The sequence below is a fragment of the Corythoichthys intestinalis genome, chromosome 21 (genome assembly GCF_030265065.1).
Source record: "Corythoichthys intestinalis isolate RoL2023-P3 chromosome 21, ASM3026506v1, whole genome shotgun sequence".
Taxonomy (NCBI): domain Eukaryota; kingdom Metazoa; phylum Chordata; class Actinopteri; order Syngnathiformes; family Syngnathidae; genus Corythoichthys; species Corythoichthys intestinalis.
Window position 1 is genome coordinate 27,830,509 of NC_080415.1, and position 19,918 is coordinate 27,850,426.

The 19,918-nt window shown below is 36.7% G+C and overlaps 1 protein-coding gene across 5 annotated transcripts in view; it reads left to right on the forward strand.

The window, feature by feature from the left end:
• LOC130909201 (thyroid hormone receptor alpha-B) overlaps positions 1–19,918 on the forward strand; it is a 277,864-nt gene that overhangs the window by 53,700 nt on the left and 204,246 nt on the right. The window contains exon 1 of one of the 5 annotated variants that reach the window (XM_057825379.1): positions 1–12,456. This exon is cut by the window's left edge and continues 19,060 nt beyond it. The exons of the other annotated variants lie outside the window; for them this stretch is intronic. The gene's annotated coding sequence lies outside the window, so the exon portion shown is untranslated. The remainder of the gene's footprint in view (positions 12,457–19,918) is intronic. 5 annotated transcript variants of the gene reach the window in all.

Consider the following 19,918-nt stretch of genomic DNA (forward strand, 5'->3'; position numbering starts at 1 on the left):
CAGATGACGAGAAATTAGTCTTTTAATCTGCCGGTTAGCCACGCCTACCATTATAGGGCTCTAGCGTCCCCAACTGGATGACGTCAGCGGAGTCACGATTTCATCTGATTTAGTATGCGGCCCATTTAGGGGGAATTATTAAGAACGAGGAAAACGCGACGAAAAGAGCTGCAAAATGTCATTGTTTCAGTCTCTCTATGCCAATATTTTTACAGGATATTCTTTTTATCCAAGTAGTTTTCCCCAATTGCTAAATAAATGGCATGGTCATGACAAATAACGGTCTTGTGCTAAATGGAATATGAAATAATAAGGGTGTAACGGTACATAAAAATCTCTGTTCGGTATGTACCTCAGTTTTGAGGTTACGGTTCGGTTCATTTTCGGTACAGTAAGAAAACCAGATGCAAAACATAAATGTGCTAGTTGTTTATTACACACCTTTGTGCTTTCAACAATAGGAACATTAGCCTATACAAAGCTAGAATTCTGCTCAAAAAGTAGCGGGTATTTAAAGATAATCCAACAACAATTTGCCTTTCAGACCCCACGTATTGGTCAGCTTTCTTTCTGAAAGAAAGAAGGAAAAAGTCCTGTGCTAAAGAGAAAAGCAATCCCAATGACAAAGATTTTAACATGTATTTTACAAATGAAATGCCTCAATGAATCATTTTTTTCTAAACCGCCACACAGAAATTAATACATTTAATTGTGCTGCAGTTGTTGTTATGAAAATATTTTTAGACAGGTTGAAAAGTTACCTAGTGTTGCTTTAAATAAAAAGAAACCCACATTGTAAATTATAAAAAAAAAAAAAAATAAATTCAACAAATTCAATAAATTCAATGTAAAATTACATTGTTTAAAATAAATAACGTGTATAATATATATTAGGGCTGTCAAAATTATCGCGTTAACAGGCGATAATTATTTTTTAAATTAATCACGTTAAAATATTTGACGCATTTAACGCACATGCCCCGCTCAAACAGATTAAAATGATAGCACAGTGTCATGTCCACTTATTACTTGTGTTTTTTGGTGTTTTGTTGCCCTCTGCTGGCGCTTGGGTGCGACTGATTTTATGGGTTTCAGCACCATGAGCATTGTGTAATTATTGACATCAACAAGTGCGAGCTACTGGTTTAGGTTGAAAATTGTACAAATTTTATTAAAACGAAAACATTAAGAGGGGTTTTAATATAAAATTTCTATAACTTTTACTAACATTTATCTTTTAAGAATTACAAGTCTTTCTATCCATGGATCGCTTTAACAGAATGTTAATAATAATGCCATCTTGTTGGTTTATTGTCTTAATAAACAAATACAGTACTTAGGTACAGTATGTTGAATGTACAGTACATATCCGTCTTGTCTTATCTTTCCATTCCAACAATAATTTACAGAAAAATATGGCATATTTTATAGATGGTTTGAATTGCAATTAATTATGATTAATTAATTTTTAAGCTGTGATTAACTCGATTAAAATTTTAATCGTTTGACAGCCCTAATATATATAAAAGTAAAAATTTAAAAAATGAAATAAAATTCAAAATTGAAAAATCTTAAATTTAAACATGTTATAAAAACAAAAAAGAAAAATTGAAGCTTGGAACTGACAGTATTCTTAATTTATTTTTAAAGAAACAAACTTGGAGGAGGGTGCATAATTCACAGCTCTGGATTGGACTTCTATTTCTGTCAATGGCAGCCTATGAAGTAACCTGGTCTAAAAACTTGGAATTCAGCCCTACAAACCTTCTAATTCAAAAGGACATCTATTGCTTTTAATGGCACTGAAACATGATTCCTTATACCGTACAAATTTTAGCAAACAAATATTTATATATTTAATTAAAAAGAAACATGAATATAAATAACTAAACTGAAATTTCAACAATTCAACTAAACTTTGTCAAGAAAAAGAAAAAAACATGGCTCTGCAAGTCAAAATGGATTGGACGTCTATTGCAGTCAATGACGTAACCGTAAGTACAAACTTGGAATTAATTCCTTCAATAAGACATTAAAACGGCAAAAAGTGTCACGGCACTGAATGAGTGCATTTCAAAGCCTCTGATCACAAAAAAATAAAAACACTTCCAGATTGTTAGCCAAATAAAATCAAACTGAATACAGCAGATGTTTTATATTTCACACGAGAAAAAAGAAAAAAACCCAAAACTGTTCTGGTTCCGTTAACACGCTCCGCTTTCATGTCTGCTTTTTGAAAATATTTGAGTGGAATCATGGTAACTGCTTTGGTGCAAATGTCAAATGTACGTAAGTTAGAGGAAAAATCAAGTCTGTCAACAGGGGAATACATTTCGCATGCATGCAATAGTGAAAGCTGAATTTCTGTATGCTAACGGATTGTATAATCATTGCTGACCTGGATGGGATTAATTCGTAGATACATGATGCAAGAAGAGTGCAGCCAAATGTGTAACTCCATGGCTAAATTTAGTGACTTATTGCCATCGATGCCACCGACAGAGTTTAAAAAAAAAAAAAAAAAAGGTCGGCACTAAAATTACAAATCAGTTTCTGGAAGTTGAATCACATTTCCTTTAAGATCTGCTTTTAGTTAACCTTATATTTGATAGTGGACCACTTGCAGTGTAGTAGTCCGCATTGCCATCTCCTGCCGTGACCATGCACAGGAAGAACGCAAAATTTTGTGGCGGATATGCCAACCGCTCGGTCAGCGTGGCATTTGACCAACTAAATATTAAATTGTAATTCAGTTCCGTGGCGTATTTTTGGATTTTGTGGTTTTGCTCCAAAACTAACATTTCAATTATGGCTGCCACAAAAGATTATTTTGATTGTTGATTCATAATGGATTAGTTTTTGCAATGTGTTGACGAATTGGCTCGCATATAATCCAAGTTATTAACTGTTGTAATCTCGAGTGAGCATTTTAAACTAAATTTGTTATGCTTGAGAAAGGTTGGACTATGAATACTAAGTGTAACTGTTTTAGGGCTGAAGGTATCGATTATTTTTGTAGTTGATTAATCAATGAACTAGTTAGTTCGAATAATCAAGTATTCAGATAAGGAACATCGGAAATTAAAATACCTGAGCTGACCCTCAAACGTTATAAAAAATAAATAAATCAGGATCTAAGTACAACAAAAGAACAATTGGTGAATTTACATAGCAAAAGTACGGTAGCTTAAATGCTATAAAATGCTAACTTTTTATTTTTTGATACAATGCTCTTAATTGGTTCAAACACATATTCCCGCAAAAAAACAACAACAACAACAACAAAAAAACCGCTAAATATACTTAGAAACTAAATCATGAATGCATTAAAAGAAAAATTAGCTCCAACAAAACTTAGCTTATGCTGGACTTAACAGGGAGCAGCTGGATTCAGCCATGTGAAGTGAGTTATGTCATATTCACTGTTGCCACTAGAGGGCAGTGTACCCACCCAAATCAATAAAACTAAATGGAAACACTTTCAAAACAAATCATTACAACACCACTTTAACTTATCGAATAATCGAAGCAGCAAAATTTAATTCCAATATTTTTTCTAATCGAATATCTCGAGTTAATCGATTAATCGTTGCAGCACTACAAACGGGAGCTATATATGTTTTCGTTTTTTTTCACTCTGACCCCTAAAATCCTGTTATGATCAATTTTTTTAGAATTTAGTTATAGTTAAAGCAACACTTGGTAGCTTTTCAGTTTTGGTTGATTTTAGCGGCGCCGGTGGACAAAAGCGGTAGTGTTTTGATTAATCGTTGCAGCGCTATGCAACGCTATCACTCCTTTCCCAAGTTTTTTTTTTTTTTTAAATAAAAAAAAGAATGTTTTTTTTTTTCATGGTTTTCATGTTTTTAGAATTTACGAACGTACTTAAACAAAAAGATTATTTACAGTTTATAACTTTTTGTTATTTTATCATTTTTAACAGATGATTAAAGAAAATTACAAAGAATGTTTTGTCTTTTTTAATTTTTCTAAATAAAATGTAATAAGATTCAGTTTTTTCAAGTTTTTGTGAGGATTTTTTTTTTAAATTAAAAAAAAAAAGTATATTTAAAATGTTTTCATTTGGGAAAAAATGAATTAAAAATAATAAGGAATAGACCACAGTTTATCACTTTTTTTTTTTAAATTAATGTAAAAAAAAAAAATTTTTTTTTTAATTGTTTACAATTGAGAGGGTCAAAAAAAGGAGGCTTTGGGCAGTTTATAGGTCAACTCTGTCAACATTTAATCAACTATAAAAATAGTTCTGAATTCATTCGATAATTCATTAGTCCTTAATTACTCGAGTCATAGTAGCAGCCCTAATTTAAATATGATAAATCCCTATTGTTAGCTTAAGAAATGACAAAACCCCACATAATCAATCTGCGTGATTCCATATGCAGCCACTGCTGGTGAAAGAGAGAAAATGAGCCCAGAAAGTGGGTCAACCGTGCGAGATGCGGTCCTCGCGTCAGGACAATCGCGGGTGCGCGTATCCGCGGTGGTTCCGCTCCACTACCCGGCGGAGAAGAAACCTCGGCCCGGCCCGATCAATCCCCGCCTTGGCTCGCTTACAGCGCCGCCGCCAGCGAGCGAGAGCCGAGCCTTTCAACTCGGCAAACAAGCAGATTGCGGCGAAAGCGACTCACGCTGGATTATTGGCGCGTTCAAACCGGCTTTTCTCTGCGAGTTTGCAAGCGGGTATGAAATGCAAATCCGCCCGCTTTCATCCCCAATGAAAAGTGGCGCGCTAATGAACACGCTGGTTTATTAATAGAGATTTAAGCGATACGCAGACTCGCCGACGCTTGTGCCAGACCGATGATTAAAGTGTCAACAAGCAACAACCTCAAACGCTTTGAGGTTTTTCGAGCCTCACGAGCGCCCTCTTTCCTTTAATTGGATGGATTGGACTTCTATTTCCATGAATGGCAGCTCGAGCATTATACACTGTAAAGGTTAAAAACAAGGGATGTGCCAAAAGCAAAATTCTTGGCTGAAACCGAAAACCGAATATTGTAAACAGATCAATAATACATATGGACAATCCATTTTCTATTACCAATATTTATGCCAAAGCTGTGCTTTTGTTATAAAGCTACCTAATTATGGCAAAAGACATGATTTTGGCAAAAACCCAACTACAGATTTTACTATCAGTTTACGGGACACGGGGCTCGGGGCTATTTTCAAAAACTTAAAACTCAAATATTTTCAAAACCAAAACTGCGAGCGACCTAAAACCAAAACAGGCACCTCTCTTAAACATACACAAGTTTCCATGAGGAGTGACATCAAAAAATTCAAATTCGTTCCCTCGTAAAATCCCGATTATTTTATACAAGTATAACAAAACTTAAAACGGCTATAAAATTCGCAAATTTGACGCCGGATGCACAAAAATCACCAAATGCAGAGATAATCACATATGTTTTCAGGATCAACAGCAATAATTAAGAAATATAGGTTTTTGCGCAAAATAGCTTAAATATTAGCTTAAATAACTTTGCGCAAGATAGCTTAAATATTAGCTTAAATAACTTAAATTATTTTTTAATTCATAACAGCCAATAAATCACTCAATTTTCACATCAGAAACAATACTTAAGCATGCAGAATCATCTTAATTTTACTCAACAAAAGCAAAATTTGCATTTTTCTATATACAATTACGACTTATTTAGGTAGAATTAAGCTGTTGTGTAGAGATGCAAAATCCATAATGGCGGCCGTCACAAAACAATGAGCTTCTTAAGTCGACTTCAGTTAACTTCTTGTAAATAAATACGTAAATCACGGAATTTGTAGAGCAATGAACGCAAAACAGTCTAGATTCTTGGTAAAAGCGAAAAACGGGCAATTATCGTTCATTTTACGTAAATATTTCAAGCCAAAGTTATGGTAAAAAACAAAGAGCTTTTTAAGTTGAGAATTCTTGTAAATAAATGCGTAAATTTGTATAGATATGAACCTAAAACGGTCTAGAGTCTTGATTAAAAGCAAAAAAAAAAATCGACCCATGCTAACATGCTAACAGTTCACAAAGGGCTACACAGACAAAACATGATCAATAAACCATTTATTTACTTTTTGTCATTCACTCCGTGCTTGGATGAACATCAAGAAATATGTAAAAAAAACAAATAAACGCACTTATGCAGTTGGGCGTGGGTGATATTTTTCCTCCAAACAAGGTGGTGTGGACATTATGTTTTTTTTCTTGATGGATGGGGCAAAATATTCATTTTTAAAAAGCCCTGCTATGTGTGGTCATTAGAGGCGTGCAAAATTTCCAATTCTTAGATTATTCGCGATTCGGCCGTGGAAGATTCGAGAACGATTCACAAACATCCAAATTCTGATTATTGAATTATACCAGGTAAAGCGGAAATAAAACGCAGTCAGCGCGGTCTTCGGGACGCAATGTGGAACGGACCGAGAGTAAATATCATGTGCAGCTAATGCCGCTAGGTTAAAAAAATAAAAAATAAAAATACCAGCCTGCGGCCGTCAGCCACTATAAACAGCGCCCAGTTGGTAGTTGCTACAAACATACGGCAACGGTAGATATCACATATATCTAGACTAGATGTGAAATGACACTTTCCCGCGCTAGTAAACAGGCGCCATCTTAAAGCAGTAGACTTCTCTAGAAGGTTCTGTTATAGAGAACCTTATTACTTTTTATCTAAAATACCCCTAAATCGGCAAAACCTTGACTTGAATCTATCTTTGAATGATGAAACGGTTTTAAAACTTGTCACATGTCGAAAGTAGACAGAAGGGAAATTATGGAATAATGGGAGCAATTTTAACAACTTTAACGGTTGATTCGCAACATTAAATTGAATGTAGTTTTAAGCTGCTGATACAGAATGGGGACTGGAGTATTTTATTTACTGTTTTTAACCGGTAACTTGATAGTAAAATCGTAGTTTAGTATATTTAGCCTGAGAGGATTTTTGAACAATTTTTAAACAAATATACAAAACATAAAAAAAAAAAAAAATGGGAGGGGGGCATCAATAATTGATTTATAATCGAATTGGAGTCTCTGAATCGTAATCGTAATTGAATCTTTTGGTGCCCAAAGATTCCCACCTCTAGTGGTCATTGCCTAAGTTAAAGAAAAAAAAATTGAATGTTGACTGAAATACTCTTGTTTTTTAAATGTATTTTTTTAATATATGTTAATACTGTGTTTATCGAAAAATGCGGCCTGACAGTTAAGGGTTTGAGGGGAGGAATGAGACAAAACCGACATCGGACATAGGGCGAGAAACCGCAACAGAACAATAGTTGAATACTTGAGTAACTCTTGATTTATGAATGCATGTAACCTAAGAGTCGCATTCTTTTTTAGAAAGGAAGGGAGGCAACAGCTAACAGTCCGACATTGATTTTAAGTAACAGATTTATAATGTAGATTTAATAGTGAGGAAAATTTTGGGGACAACCTAATGCTGTAAACATTGCAATTTTCCCACAATTTCTACAAGCTTCTTTATCATCTAGAAATGTTCATAATATTGTATTTTAGCACATTGGCTAATATTGACAATTTTAGACATGTAATCCATTTTGAATAGGAGGAGCGACTAGACATTTGTTCATTCGCCGTAGCCTTTGTCAGTAAGTAATATTGCGATTAACCCTGAGGAATTAATGTGATTAATTAATCCCGATTAGAATAATTGAATCATTGCCCAGCCGTAGTTTAAATACAAGCTGTCATTGTTAGTCATTCTGGCATCTGTAGCTGCATTCCATTGTGTGTCTGTTAGGATTGGGAACCTCTGAGTACCTCACGATAAGATTTGCGATACAAGGCACACGATAACAATGATCTCACGATATGGCGATACAACACTTATCGATGCACATGTCAGGAAATCTTTCTAGGATATTATAAGAAAGCACTAAAAAACAGCAAAACAAGCTGTTTTCATCATTCTGCTGTGAATTGGAATAAATTTATCACTAGTAGATGTCCAGTGCATTTAAACCGGGAGGGATGGTAGCACGATTTGGGTTACTGTAAAGCAGGGGTGTCCAAACGTTTTGCAAAGGGGGCCAGATTTGGTGCGGTAAAAATGTGGGGGGCCGACCTTGACTCACGTCCTTTACGTAGAACAATATAGATTAAGCAAATTTTAGCAAGCCATTCTGTGTGTCATATTTGCTTTATTATTTGTTTTAATTACCGTATTGGCCCGAATATAAGACGGCCCTGATTATAAGACGCCTCTTTTTCAAGACTCAAGTTTGAAAAAAGACTTTTTGAACACCAAATAAATTTTTATACAGAAAATAATGACAGTACATCTGAAACAAATGATTATAACAATATATTTGAGAGAAAAAGCATTTTATTTTGCCTCATTCAAATCTTAATATTTGAACATTTAAATATGAAAAACTAAAGTGCAATCACATTCGTAAATGAATGGCTTCTGGTTTTTGAAATGTAAATAAACCAATCTATTGTGATAAAACAACAAAATTGCAATAACTGCATTAACCATCAAAGTGAGGTCTAACTGTAACTGTAGTCTTGAAACAAAACTGAATAATAAAAAAAAAAAAAGCAATAAAATAATGCAAACTGGTTAAACTTAAGAGTAGCTGAGATCAGTCATGACAGAACATTACTCCTCAAGTTCAGCATTCGCTTCAATGATATCTGGCGCCATCTAGCGTCGTGAATGGGTATAATGTCTAGACCCCGAATATAAGACGACTCCCACTTTTTCAGTCTTATTTCAATGTAAAAAACACAGTCTTATATTCAGGCCAATACGGTAGTAATTTCAACAATCTCGCAACTAGCCTTTGTGGCGTTCTCTTTCGATTCTCGGGCTCCTGCGAAATACTGCTGTGAAATTAAATTAGCTTCAAGTTGCTTCAATTTCTCGCTGTATCTTCCCTGTAATCTTGTTGTACATTTCAGCGTGTCTTGTTTGGTAATATTGCCTCACATTGAACTCTTTGAAAACGGCGACTGTCTCTGCAAATGGGGCAGACAGAGTTGTTGCGTATTTTGGTGAACAAATAGTCCAATTTCCACCTATCCTTGAAGTGTTGACCGTTGCAGTCAACTTTTGTTGTTGTTGATTGACGCCATTTTAGAAAATTGGAAGGGTCACACGGGGTAATTTTGCTTAGAGTGCTGCTGCCTTTTAGTGGGTAAATTTAGTGTGTAAGCTACTTCATATGCTGGTAGCAGTACTGCTGACCACTTTATCAAGTCTGTGTGCGGGCCGGAAGTTATTGATTTTATGACAGAGGCTGGGGGCCTGATAAAATTTGACCACGGGCCGCATTTGGCCCCCGGGCCGGACTTTGGACATGTCTGCTGCAAAGGAAGTGAGTCAAGAATGTCCCCTATGAATAGGAAGCGACTCAAAATCGACTGGAGGTAACCTGTAAATGCCCTAAAAGGAACAGAAATAGACCTGTAAATGCCTACAAGACATGCTCTGGTTTTAGTGCTATCTAGTCAGAATGAATGTGATGGCCAGCACCGGCAATAGCAGCCAATGAGCTAATTTGCAATTACAGCTCTAAAACATGTTACTTTGAAATATCTGGGTTTAAAAAAACAAACAAAAAAACATTTTTGTTTTTCAAAACATATTAGCTAATTGGAACATAAGTATAATGTTAATTTTAAAAAAAAATCTAAATTAAGTTTAAATGCAGTCCTTTAGGTGAGCCTAAACCCACAGCCACAGCTCAACATTATTACCATCAGAATTTTTTTTTTTTAAATTCTAATCTATAAAAAGCATGTGTGTATGATTCGTATCATGTTTACAATTATACACACTTTTTCTCAACAAAGAAGGTTGTCAGAGAGAAAAAAAACACGTTTTATCACCGCTAGACATACTAAACACGCTGGAGTTAACTCTCGTAGCTGGTGGGAAACTTTCATGACAGTGTTTACTAACCTTTATTTTTGTAGAAATGCAAAATCATATTCGAGGTATTGCCTCCTCGGCAACCACCCTCCGCAAACATGTTTTACATGTCGGTTGGCCCTCCTCCCTTAAGCCGCAGCCGTCTGTAACTTTTCTGTAGCCAAAGTATTCCCGCACCAGCGATTTTGTTTTCTTCAATGGCGGGGAAAAGTTCAGGAGTTTCACCTCCTCCAGCCATCGTGTAGCACAGCTGACTCACTGACACTTGAGCAACAACAGGTGGGGGATGGTTGAGCCTTGCAGCTGCAAGCGAGGCATTTCTCCATGCATTTTTGGGACATAAATATCTAATTCCTTGGGGACGGTATGATGGAAAATGTTTGCCTTTTTAAAATGATATATCAATTATTAGTAGCAGCATAGTCTTCATAATATATTGACGGGGGACAGGACGCGGGGCCGATAAATAGGGAGCCTACATTGTTGGCGAGGCCGTCAAAGCTGACAGTGGAATCACAGACAAAAAGCTTCTCGTGAATAAATGCTTAAATCCTTGAATTCTTTATAGATATGGGTGTAAAACCGTCTCGATTCTTGGTTAAAAGCAAAAAAAAAAAAAAAAACGTGCTGCATTTATTTTACCTAAATATGTTGAAGTACAATGCTAGTCTGTTAGTGAATGTAGCTAGCGGCCGCCTTATGTAAACAGAGCTTTTCCGGTGAAAATTCTTGCCAAGATATGGATGTAAAACAATCTTGATTCTGGGTTAAAAACAAAACAAAAAAAAAACGTGTAGTTAGCATTTATTTTCCCTAAATATGTCGAAGTACAATGCTAGTGTATTAGTAAATGTAGCCAGCGGCCGCCTTATGTAAACAGCTTTTCCGGTGAAAATTCTTGTGAATAAATGCTTAAATCCCCACATTCTTGAAAGATATGGACGTAAAACAGTCTCGATTGTTGGTTAAAAGCAAAAAAAAAACAAAAACAAAAACGCGCAGTTAGCATTTATTTTATGTAAATATGTCAAAATACAATGCTAGTCTGTTAGTGAATTTAGCTGGCGTCTGCCTTATGTAAACAGAGCTTTTCTGGTGAAAATTCTTGTGAATAAATGCTTAAAACCTCACATTTTTTAAAGATATGGATGTAAAACAGTCTTGATTCTGGGTTAAAAGCAAAAAAAAAAAGTGCAGTTAACATTTATTTTCCCTAAATATGTCGAAGTACAATGCTAGTGTATTAGTAAATGTAGCTAGCGGCCGCCTTATGTAAACAGTTTTTCCGGTGAAAATTCTTGTGAATAAATGCTTAAATCCCCACATTCTTGAAAGATATGGATGTAAAACAGTCTCGATTGTTGGTTAAAAGCAAAAAAAAAAAAAAAAAAAAAAAAAAAACGCAGTTAGCATTTATTTTATGTAAATATGTCAAAATACAATGCTAGTCTGTTAGTGAATTTAGCTGGCGTCTGCCTTATGTAAACAGAGCTTTTCTGGTGAAAATTCTTGTGAATAAATGCTTAAAACCTCACATTTTTTAAAGATATGGATGTAAAACAGTCTTGATTCTGGGTTAAAAGCAAAAAAAAAAAGTGCAGTTAACATTTATTTTCCCTAAATATGTCGAAGTACAATGCTAGTGTATTAGTAAATGTAGCTAGCGGCCGCCTTATGTAAACAGTTTTTCCGGTGAAAATTCTTGTGAATAAATGCTTAAATCCCCACATTCTTGAAAGATATGGACGTAAAACAGTCTCGATTGTTGGTTAAAAGCAAAAAAAAAACAAAAACAAAAACGCGCAGTTAGCATTTATTTTATGTAAATATGTCAAAATACAATGCTAGTCTGTTAGTGAATTTAGCTGGCGTCCGCCTTATGTAAACAGAGCTTTTCTGGTGAAAATTCTTGTGAATAAATGCTTAAAACCTCACATTCTTGAAAGATATGGATGTAAAACAGTCTCGATTGTTGGTTAAAAGCAAAAAAACAAAAAACAAAAAACGTGCAGTTAGCATTTATTTTACCTAAATATGTTGAAATACAATGCTAGTCTGTTAGTGAATTTAGCTGGCGTCCGCCTTAAGTAAACAGAGCTTTTCCTTTTTTCGGCTTAATTCCTGAACTCTTTATAGATATGGAAGTAAAACAGTCTCGATTCTTGGTTAAAAGCAAAAAAAAAAAAAACGTGCAGTTAGCATTTATTTTACGTAAATATTCTGAACTATGATGCCAATGCAGTAGCGGGTAATTTCTCCCATTGATTTTTTTTTTTCACAACGCTTCAAAATGCATGCATGGTACCAAAAATATAATAATTACCATAAATCCTCGAACAAATCACTCCTGAGACAATCCTTCCTGTTTGAATGCGTTACAGCTTTTGTACTTTTTCAACAGAAATCTGGCGTTAGATCACTGCGTGGGTGTGTCTGTGAATAGCTCCTCTTGATGTGGGCGGCCCCCTACTTGAATGCGAGGCGGAGTGAATGACCGATCTGACCTGTCAATACCATTATGAAGTCTATGGTAGGAGCATATCGATAAACTTGTGGGTCACAAAGTATCGTGGTATATTGTCACACCCCTGTTGTGTGTGGCGGCATAGTAGTTATCTTGTATACAGTGGATCAAACCAACCCTCATTACTGATTCACTTTCATTTACTGAACCGTTGCTACCCTGTAAAAACAGCAATTGCCAAGTACTAACGATCCCTGAGTCATCTGTAACCTCGAGCTTTTTATCGGCCTAATCCTTTCATTGCTCGCCCAATCTGCGCTCGTCCACGTGGTGCGTCGGTGTTTAACTTGGCTGCCAACTTCTGTCGCGGCAAAGCGGGGAAGTGTTTGCAATTTGAAACCTTTCAAGTCAAGTACTTTTGCCACAAATGTTTTTTTCCTACCCTAAAATTTGCTCAAAGGCCGCTTCTTCCAGATCGTTCACAGTAGCTGTCACACAAAATCAAACAAAAAAAAAAAACTGAGCAACGGATCCTTTCCGCGGTGAAGCTGCTCGGCATCTCGCAGGTTTTGACGTTTGTGGTTTTGGAGCTGCTTCAAGAACGCTCAGTGATGGAGTGCACGCACGCTGCCGCGTTCTGGTCACTAATATGTGAAGTCAAGTGGTAAAAATACTCACACTCTGTACTTAGACAGACTGGTGTAAAAAAATAAAACCCGACTTGTCAACTGGAAATCAAATGTCAGTTCTCGGATCTGAATACTGTAAATGGATGTTACTTTGTCTAGCATCTGTCTTATGGCTACACATAAATACATGTTTGAACGTTTATCAGGCGCCGTTATACCCACGCCCTAAATATTTTGAAAAACTGCTTGATTGGTTGAAAATTTTGACTTTTCAAGTCAAACAAGTTGTGGCATCAATGCAATGTGGTGACCATCTGCTCAACTCATATATAAAAAAAACGGAGGCTCGTGTCCTCCAAACGATGTCTGTTTTACGCTTGAAAGCAGGTGGCGGAGAGGAACAAAGGACGCATTGACGGCTATAGGCTGCGCCGCGTAAACAAACGGAGTACACGGAATGACAGAGGACATCGCGCGGTGCTTCGGTGACTTCAGACAATTGAACGTTTGACAGCGCAAACAGCAGAAGCAAAGTCGAAAGAATCTGTTGCTTCTAATGGTGATGACGCTATCAGCCCGGGTGAGCCAGAAGGATTAGAATTGCTACATTTGTAGGCCTAAAGTTTACAGACATTAAGGGACTCGAAAAAGAGGATCTGAAATAAGGGAGTAGCTATCGATTATTTTAGTAGTCGATTACTTGATTATTCGAACTAAGTAGACCATCGATTAATCGACTACTAAAATATTCGATAGCTGCAGCCCTACACAAGATTATAGGGAAGATACGCAGTGAGAAATTGAAGCAACTTGAAGCTAGTTAAATTTCACAGCAGCAGTATTTCGCAAGAGAGTCAAAAGAGAACGCCACAAAGGCTAGTTGCGAGATTGTTGAAATTATTAATTAAAAACAAAAATAAAGCGAATGTGACACACAGAATGGCTTGCTAAAATTTGCTTAAATATATTGTTTACGTAAAGGTCGTCAGCCAGGATTGGCCTCCCCGTATTTTTACCGCACCAAATCTGGCCCCCTTTGCAAAAAGTTTGGACACCACTGCTTTAACAGTTTTAGCTCTGTCGCATGATGCATTGTCATCTTGGAAAATTATTTCATTATCCCCAAACATATTTTCAATTGAAGGCATAAGAAAGTTGTCTAAAATTTCAATGTAAACTTGTGCATTTATTGAAGATTTAACCATAGCCATCTCCCCAGTGCCTTAGCCTGGCATGCGGCCCCATGTCATCAAGGACTGAGGGGAATTTTGATGTTTTCTTCAGGCAGTCATCTTTGTAAATCTCACTGGAACGGCACCAAACAAAAGTTCCAGCATCATCACCTTGTCCAATGCAGATACTTGACTCATCACTGAAAATAACCTTCATCCAGTCATTCACAGTCCATGATTGCCTCTCCTTAGCCCATTGCAGTCTTGTTCTTTTCTGTTTAAGTGTCAATGATGGTTTCCTTTTAACTTTCCTGTATGAAAATCCCATTCCCTTTGGGCAATTTTGCACAGTTCTGTTTCATCCTTAGACTCCAGCTTCCTCCCAGTTCTTCTTCCTTTGTATTGTACGTCTTCTATTTTCAAGACATATGGCCTTTAGTTGATTGCCATGACGTTTGGATGTCTTCCTCGGTCTACCAGTACACTTAACTTTAACAACCTTGCCATGCTGTTTGTACTTGGTCCAGATTTTTGATACAGTTGACTGTGAACATCTTTGGCAACCCTTTGTGTAGCGTTACCTTCTTCAAGAAGTTTGATAATCTTCTCTTTGGTCTCAAGAGACATCTATCTCTCTTGTTGGAGCCATGATTCTTGTGAATCCACTTGGTCCAGCGGCCCTCCAAGGTGTGATAACTGCACTGTTTTTAACTGCTGACTAACGAGCAGATCTAATCTGAGGCAGGGGCCCAATTAAGGAAGGGAATTTGACTAGGTGTGTCTGTATTTTCTACTCAAAATGGAGTGATTCCATATTTTTTTCTTCAGAATGGAGTGATTCTATATGTATTTTAGTGTTTCTGAATTCCAAGGAGTTGCACTTTTGAATTAATTCATTATTTTTGTGCTTGTCCGAGACTGGTGATTCCATACTTTTAGCTAGGGGTTGTAGATGTCTGTTTGACTTGTATTTAATCCTACTCTAGATAATGATATGAACTGTTCTGACATTTTCACGCCACATTTTTCCTCATCGACCTCCAAATTAACAGGAATCGTCATTGTGCGTGTTACCCCGGATCTGCTTCATTTCTCGTGAAATCTCATAAAAAAATATAGACATTAACGCGTCTCATGTGACAAGCCGTCTGTCATGTGTCATGTCGGCCGCCTTGAGCTTCACTAGTGCAAATTTCCAGTAAAACAGATCCTCGAGTAATTCAATTGGTCGGCCGGGCTGTAAACATATTGAATGTGACATTCGGGGAATGTCTGGGTGCTTGTAAAGTCTTTGTGGAATTCTCATGGCGCAGAGATTCGCTTGAACTTGACATGACTTTTAGTACATGTATGAATATAATCTTTTGACTGCTGTGACATAATGACTAACTGGCGTAGCTTGTTAACGTGTCAGTGCTGGTCGCGTGGGTTGTTGACGGAAGACTTCGTTTTTTTTTGCCCAACAGGTGCGAGGTGTGTAGTGACAATTAAAGCCCCGTGGTTCCCGCGGGCAGTTTAAGCCTCAGGTTAGACACTTCATTTGGCTGAAGGATTAGCCTGCTGAGCCTTTTAGCGCTAAGCCGGTCGTAGGGAAAATGGAGCATCGCTTCGCATGGGCTGGAAAACCACGTGCCGCCGCCATCCAAGACTAGAACAGCCCCCCTATCATCCCCACTGGATTTCCCGCATGGCGGCGTTCCCTCTGGGATTTGGTTAACTCCCGTCACGATCGGTATCCGCCGACGCTAAGCCCCCCCGTCGCGCTCCCGTGCGTGGCGACGCCGGGCCAAGCGATCACGCGTCGTCTCTCGTGATTTCGGAACCTTCCGACCGGAGCTCCCGTGGGAAGGAGCGACGAGGTGAGCGACGAGAGAGTTAGTCTACGTCTTAATTGAGGCCGCAAAGGATGGATGGTCGGGTCTGCAGGTTTATTAAGACACACATGGTTGGCGGCATATTCAGGTTGGAACATGGTGGCTAATGCGAGCGTGTTTGATAACGTCAATGTTTATAAGCCAAACTGGCAGACCTCCCAGTTCAAAAGGATTGGACATCTATACCTGTCAAAGGCACAACTTTATGTAAAAAAAATTTTTTTTCGAAGTATTTTTAGAAACTGATTATTTTTACATGTATTTTTTTTAGGCCATGACCAATAGACTACACTTTATACTTCAAGAATTTTGAGTGTCTGTAAGTGGAGGGAAAATAGTGGAACAATCACTTCAAGCACTGTCAAAATATCCCACAATTTAAATAGTCATATAAAGATATGCTTTCACAATATCATGACATTTACTGGCAATTCGTGTTGCTGTTCTTGTAGAATTGGTGTCTATACAATGAAAATTTTTGTTAATGAATAGGGTAGGGCATCATTTGAATTTGAACTGTTTCGATTCCGGTTCCAAACGATTCTCGATTCTCATTCTTTTAATAGGCTGGGTAAAAAAAAAAAGTGCATAGTTTTTTTTTCTATTTCTTCTCGATTATTTTTTAAATGATAAGAACTTTCATTTAAGCATGAATTTCTCACAGGGCTATTTTTAACTTGAATATGATGAAGTTTCCTTCCACAGGAGTGCACTTTCACAAAGATGTTTATTTTTCAAAAGCTTACGGAGAAAACATTTTCACATACTGTTTTGCCTATGTTTTTAGAGTGTCTTATGCTGCAGGCATTTTTACATTTTACTGAGCTCGCACTAATTGGCTAATCTGGTGCAGAATATGAAACAAACAAACAAAAAAAACAACTTGTAAAACCCAGTCCAGATGAGCAGCGGGTACAGTATAAATTAAGAAAAAGTTTTTGTTGAGGAAAATGATCATATCTGCCTTACCAGGCAGTAAGCGTGCGTTCTGGACAGATAGTGTCTCCTGCAGTGGAGAACACACGTTCACTGGGTGTAGATGAAGTGAACGACGAGAGAGTTAGTCTACGTCTTAATTGAGGCCGCAAAGGATGGATGGTCGGGTCTGCGTGTTTATTAAGACACACATGGATGGCGGCATATTCAGGTTGGAACATAGTGGCTAATTCGAGCGTGTGCGATAACAACCTCAATGTTTATATGCCAAACTGGCAGACCTCCCAATTCAAAAGGATTGGACATCTATCAATGTCAAAGGCACAACTTTATATAAAAAAAATATTTTTTTCCAAGTATTTTTAGAAACCGATTATTTTTACATGTATATTTTTAGGCCTTGACCAATAGACTACACTTATTTGTTCTTCAAGAATTTTGAGAATTATAAGAAAACCCCACAATTTTAAAAAAACGGCCATCAATTATCCGTGTATTTTCACTCTTCAGTCTGGCCAATTCTCTATTACCCGCAAACAACTGTGGTCCAATTTGTAGTGAATCCTTGCATAATAGTGAGGATGCTTGGCTGAGCAAACACAGTAAAATAGCCACCACAAAACCCGTAGACATTAGCTCCCATTGACTCGATGGACCCACAATAATAATTTACGTTGGTGCTCATTATTTCTCATCAAAACCCTAAATTACAGGGTTCATTTCAACAGTAGGGTTAGGGTTAGAGGCCAGGTTGGTGTTGGTGTTAAGGTTAGGCATAGGGTTAGGGATGTAGTTATTGGGCAAGGACTTCGCTTCACATTAGAGTAAGCATATGCCGGTATAATATTTTGACGGTATGATAAACTTAAGCCAAAATATCACGGTTTCACGGTATCACGGTATAGTAATTATAGCTCTAAATTGTGTTACTTTGAGATATATCTGGGTTTAAAAAAAACTTTTTTTCCATTGAATAGGATTATTTTTCAAAACATATTAGCAAATTGGAACATAAGTATAATGTTAAAAAAAACTAGGGCTGTCAAATGATTAAAATTTTTAATCGAGTTAATCACAGCCTAAAAATGAATTAATCGTAATTAATCGCAATTCAAACCATCTATAAAATATGCCATATTTTTCAGTAAATTATTGTTAGAATGGAAAGATAAGACACAACACGGATATATACATTCAACATACTGTACATATGTACTGTATTTGTTTATTAAGACAATAAATCAACAAGATGGCATTAACATTATTAACATTATGTTAAAGCGATCCATGGATAGAAAGACCTGTAGTTCTTAAAAGATAAATGTTAGTACAAATTATAGAAATTTTATATTAAAACTCCTCTTAATGTTTTCATTTTAATAAAATTTGTAAAATTTTCAATCAAAAAATAAACTAGTAGCCTGCCATTGTTGATGTCAATAATTACAGAATGCTCATGGTGCTGCCAGCAGAGGGCGACAAAACACAAGTAACAAGTGGACATGACAGTGCACTGTCGTTTTAATCTGTTTGAGCGGGGCATGCGCGTTAAATGCGTCAAATATTTTAACGGGATTAATTTAAAAAATTAATTACCGCCCGTTAACGCGATAATTTTCACAGCCCTATTAAAAACATGTTTTACCACTGCTAGACACACTAAACACGCTGAAGTTAACTGTCGTAGTTGGTGAGAAGCGTTCTTGACAGTGTTTGCTAACCTTTAATTTTGTATAAATGTGAAATCGTATTGGAGGTATTGCCTCCTTGGGAGTCCCCCTCCGCAAACATGTTTTACATGTCAGTTGGCCCTCCTCTAAACCGTGGCCGTCTGTAGCCAAAGTATTATCATAACAGCGATTTCGTTTTCTTTGTTGGGGGAAAAAGTTTAGGAGTTTCACCTCCTCCAGCCATCGTGTAGCACAACAACTGGTGGAGGAGGGTTGAGCCTTACAGCTGCAAGCGAGGGTATTCTCCATGGATTTTTTTTTTTGGGACATACAATAAAAGATAGCTAATACCTTAGGGACGGTATGATGGAAAAGTTTTGCGGATTTAAAACCTTGACATTTTCATACCACAGTATACCTTGAAACCGGTAATCGGCACAAGTCTACATCAGAGTTTGGGTTAGTCGATATCAGTTAGGGCTGCAACTATCGATTATTTTAGTAGTCGATTTATCGATGAACTAGTTAGTTCGAATAATCAAGTAATCGTATAAGGAACATGAAAAATTCTAACACCTGAGCTGAGCCTCAGACGGTATAAAAAAAAAAAAAAAAAAAGGATCTATGTACAACAAAAGAATTGGCTAATTTATATAGCAAAAGTCCGCTAGCTTAAATGCTAAAAAATGGTAATTTTTTCCCCCTTTTTTTTCTTACAATGCTCTTAACAAATGGTTCAGAAATATTCCCACAAAAAACACGGCTAAATATACCTATAAACTAAATTACGAATGCATTAAAAAAACATTAGCCCCAACAAAAACTTGGCTTATGTTGGTCTTAACATGGAGAAGCTGGATTCAGCCATGTAAAATGACGCAGACTAGAGGACAGTGTATCCACAAAAATCAATAAAACTAAATGCAAACACTTTAAAAATGAACCATTGCAACGCCACTTTGATTAAACGAATACTCGAAGCAGCAAAATTTTATTCGAATCTTTTTTTTTTTTCTTTTTAATCGAATACTCGAGTTAATTGATTAATCGTTGCAGCACTAATATCAGTCAATTCCCATGACAGCAATATATATATTCATTCTTAGCAATGACAGAAATAAAGCAACAATAAGCCTTTTCTATGCATTGGTTCCCCTAAAAACAAATAATGACCAGAAATAAATTGTAAAAATATTGAAAAATTCTGCCAACACGTGCATCCACGTGTCCCAAACTGGCAGTAGAAT